Raw genomic sequence first — 4,629 nt, 5'->3', positions numbered from 1 at the left:
AGTAGATAAACAAGAGAGAGGAGGGCAGAGGGATTTATTTTGTGTTCAAAATATAAACACAACTATATCCACTGTTATTGCCGCATATATTACCGTTGTTATTACCGCGTAGATTACCAATGTTATATCCGGTAGCCAAATTTAGCGCCTAAACTTTCAAATTCTGGATTAACCCCCCTCCCCCTTTCAAATTTTGGTGTTTCTCACCTCTCAATAAAAATTAAAGAATACTATATAAAATTTTCAAATTTAAAAAAGAAGAGAGAGAGAGAGAGAGAGAGAGAGAGGGGGGGGCGGGGGGAGGAGGAGGGGGGGATATAAGATTACATATGGTTACAACTAAAATAATCATTGTCAATTGATTAACATAATTGAGCATATTTCCAAATCTAAAGAGAGGAAGAGGGGGGAGAGAGAGATGAATGGATTACACGACCAAAAAACTTCATGATTGTAAAATGTTTATGAATCATCTTCCAAAAAAACTCTACATGAGCCATCATCCAATTCTAAGCCCATGGCTTTTTAAATCAATAAAGAGAGAAACAGAATTGTCGTTTGTGGATGCATTCCCTTCATCATCTTCCAGTTCGTCATCCTCCATCTCATCATGACAATCATCCTCGCTAAGACTTATTGCCACCGGACTTGATTTATCGACCTCCCTCTTCTCTGTTTCCACCTCATCCAAAGTCGGAGATGGAAGAGGGTCAAAGATAGTCTCCACTTTATTAGTGGAAAAAATTGTTCTACCTTGAGGTGTTACGAGAAATACGAACCAAAGTTTTGGTTGGTGGATTGTTGGGATATAGATGACCTATAAAATAGAAGCTCAAAGTGAGTAACATTGGTGTAACTAAACGCTACAAGAAAATAAGAACAAAAAAGGTACATGTCACTCACCTGCTCACAATTGCGCAGTAAAACTAAATTATCATACCTCCCTGTGTGATGCACACTAGAGTCCACCATATAGAGGCCATTCTCATGTCGTCTAGACACATTTGCAAACCACATGCACCTGAAGATGAAGGTATGAAAGGTTCTAAAATTAACCTTAAGTATCCTTTCAATAGTTACATAGTACCTGACTTCATCACCGTCTGTGTCAAAGTTGCCCATGATGGCACAATCCATGGTGGTTCTACGCTCGTCAATGTGGCACGTACGAAAGTAACGACCCTTTGACCACATGAGTTAATGGAAATGCACTATAAAATAGAACAATATATTAATTTATCAAATACATATTAAAGATAATTTCAAGAAATATCATTACAATATGGTTTAGATATATGAGTACTCTACCTTTGGTACACAACCTTGTGCATACTCCCATTCTTTGCAGGTGATGTCTTCTCTGTGCGCTTTTGCCTTGGTCATTCTCTCATGAATCCACTCTGCACTAATGAGACCTGGGAAACATGCGAGGTGTCTAGGAACTACGGGTTCACTCCTTCATCCATGTGCTTGTTTCCATGCTTCCCTCTCTTGCAAACGCGTTGCCTTTGCCACTGTCAACAAGTCCACCCACTTGGTCATAATCTTTGCATTGAGAATACAAAAGTTATTGACCACTCGGGATAGATTCATATCCATGTTAAGTAGTTTCCCCTTTCCACTTGGCAGGTGTGAAGTCATCCTTGCATCTTCCTCGTCTGACCACATGCGAGGCATTGAAAGATCAACTTGTGCCAAATACTTTGATATGTAAACAAATGCCTCTTGAACGATCCACCCTTTGGCCATACATGCCTCTGGTTGAGACCATAGCCACACAAAATCTTTGAGAGTCTTTAAAAATCTCTCTAAAAAGAACATCCATCGTGCGTGCACTACTCCACATATAGCAATCTCCTCCACCACGTGAACCAAGAGGTGAATTTGACTAAGAAGAAACGGTCGAGGAAATACATCTTCAACGGCACACACAGTTTTTGTTGCAAGTGTTTGAGCAGTAGGGATAGCATCTATTTTGATTTCCTTGGAGCTCACAAATCTGGAAGAAAACACACAAGGATATACTAAGTGCTAGTTGAAGTTATTGTGTACATAAAAAAGGTGTAGTTGAGTGGAGTCTTATGGTGTACCCTACTAGCTCTTCTAGTTTGAAAATAGCGTCCTTGACTTTCTTGTCCCGAAATATACACATACTTACCCACAAAATGAACTACAATGTAAATCAGGGTAAGGGGAAGTACACGATAGTCATACACACAAACTATGGAAAGAATAGGGAGTATGAAGATTACATGAAGCATCTTGTGCCAATCATGGGACTTCAACCCATACAATTGAATGCTTCCACCCTTCTTCGCTTTTGTGAAAGCTCCCTTTAGCAACCTCATGTATCCTGTTGGTGTGCAAATAGAGGCAATGGTACCCTTCACCTTGTCCATTTGGGGCACGACGGGGAGTAGTAGAGGCGGGGAGACGTTTTAAAAGCCTCAAATCCTCCCTCGCACCCAAAGAGTACTTCTTGCCAATAATGTGGTCCCATAATGTTTGGGCTACATTCTTGAATATGTGCATGGGATCCAAGAGGTGTTGTATTTTTAAGTCCTTCCAATATGGAAGCCCTCAAAATATGGAGTACCTTGACATACCTTTTGGTGGAGGACACGGAGCCGGATTGTTGTTGTGGTGTTCTCTCCAAATGGTTGCCCAATCTACCATAATGAGCTTGAGAGGGGTCTTCCCATTTGTTGGAGACTTGTGCTCGTTATGCCCTTGGGGCAAGAAACGATAGTTGTTTTGATAGATTACCTTGCGCAAGGAATCGGATCTCTCCGTCACCAACGATGGCCCGCAAGTAGGACATGCATTGTGTCCCGATGTGGACAACCTTGCATACATATCATATGGTTAGAAAGATGAGTGAATTAAAGAGAACTAAAGGGAAAGAGGGAGGGAGAGATAGAGGAAAGGGGGTTACCAAAAATCTCTCCAAGCCCAGGATAGTCGTGCATAGTCCACATAAGGATTCCCTTCAGAATGGCTTCTCTCCCCCCCTTTTCAAGTGAGACATCGACAATAGGAATGCCTCTCCATAACTCCTCCAAATCCTGGTTGAGGGGATCGAGGTAGACGTCAATATTTGACACTTTGTACTTCCCTGGAAAAAGCAAGGAAAGAAGTATATTGCCCTTCTTGGTTGTCTCCCATGGTGGAATATTGTAGTTGACGATCACCACAGGCCAAGTGCTCCATGAAGTAGACTCAGTGCCGAAGGGGTTGACACCATCACTTGCTAACCCAAGCCTCAAGTGTCGAGGCTCCAACCCAAACTCTAGCCATTGAGTTTCGATGTGCCTCCATGTAGGTGAATCGGCAGGGGCACGCATCATTCCATCATTTGAGCGATGGTTCGTGTGCCACGCAAGAAGCTCCATAGTAGACTTGCTTTTAAACATGTGTTGGATGCGAGGAACTAATGAAAAATGTCTCAATCCCCTGCGGGGTAGGTGCGCCCCGCTCACTCCTATCTTGTATCGTGCCTCCTCGCACACACGGGACATGAGGTAGCATGCACATGCTCATTGCGGTATAGGATGCAATCATTGACACACACATGGATGCGCTCATACTCCATTCCAAGTGTAGTGACATACGATCTAGCTTATTGACAATCTGGAGGCATGTGGTGATCTTCTGGCAACATTTTGCCCATCAAACTATAACAAACATGCGTATTAGTATAATTGATAAAAGACGGCACCATAAAGCGAGTGGAGAGTATATAAAATCCATTCCATACTTACAGAATTAGTGCATCGACATTTGCATTAATCCAACCGAATTTTTCTTGCAAGTTGAGGACTTCCAATGATACTTGGAGCACCGAGTACCGTGCACCATCGTAAAGAGGTATTCGGGCACTTGTCATCAATCTATCCTCTGTTTAATTTCGACAGTCCGTTTAGTGCAGGGTTGACAATCCTTCTCGCACACGTTGCGCTCATGAGCTAGTAGCTCATCACACATGTCAAACATGTGCTCATCCTCTGTCTCAAAGTGTGGCGGAGACGCCATAGGAGCTGCCAAAGTAGAGCCAACAGGAGGATCACCATGCGTTGTACCCAAATCGCCAAGTCTCTCTTGCCTCTGCCGTTCGGCCTTGCGTGCCGGTACACCACCATCGAACACAGACCAATGGGGCACCTCCTCAAGCGAGAGGTGAGTCACACTCTCATTTCTCTGAGGGATTCTTTGAGGATGCCATAGCCCTTTGTTCTCCACGTGCTCCAAGGCAATGCACCTCAAGCAAGGGATTGTCCTTTTGCACTTGGCACAAGGACAAGGAAGTTTTTCCTTGAGCCAACGATCACGCTCAAGGACTCCAGGGGGACCACAATCATCCCAGTCGATATCCTGCACACGCAAAATTTTGTTTATTTAATCATGTGTCCTAAAAAATAAATAATTAGGAAAGTCCTACATTCTATTAAAAAAATTACATAAAGTTAAAGTCAAAGGGAATAAATGACAATGAGTGCTAAAATTATTTTTAACTAAGAGAGGAACTCAAAAAATGCAACTAATAAACATTTAAAATTACTACAAAATAAAGTATCCATAAAAAAGTAAAAATCTTCATTAAAAAACTCAAAAGGCTAAAAAATCAAATAA

At 42.2% G+C, this 4,629-nt stretch overlaps 2 pseudogenes; both read right to left on the bottom strand.

Annotated features, from left to right (window-relative positions):
* Window positions 1-749: 749 nt before the first annotated feature.
* Window positions 750-3,210, bottom strand: LOC147451409 (uncharacterized; annotated as a pseudogene).
* Window positions 3,211-3,885: 675 nt separating this feature from the next.
* Window positions 3,886-4,629, bottom strand: part of LOC147451408 (uncharacterized) — a 9,507-nt pseudogene continuing 8,763 nt past the window's right edge.

This window comes from Adiantum capillus-veneris, chromosome 9, assembly GCF_014529385.1.
Source record: "Adiantum capillus-veneris isolate H3 chromosome 9, ASM1452938v2, whole genome shotgun sequence".
Classification (NCBI taxonomy): domain Eukaryota; kingdom Viridiplantae; phylum Streptophyta; class Polypodiopsida; order Polypodiales; family Pteridaceae; genus Adiantum; species Adiantum capillus-veneris.
Note: the sequence above shows the minus strand (reverse complement) of the source record. Positions and strands in the feature narration are given on the sequence as shown.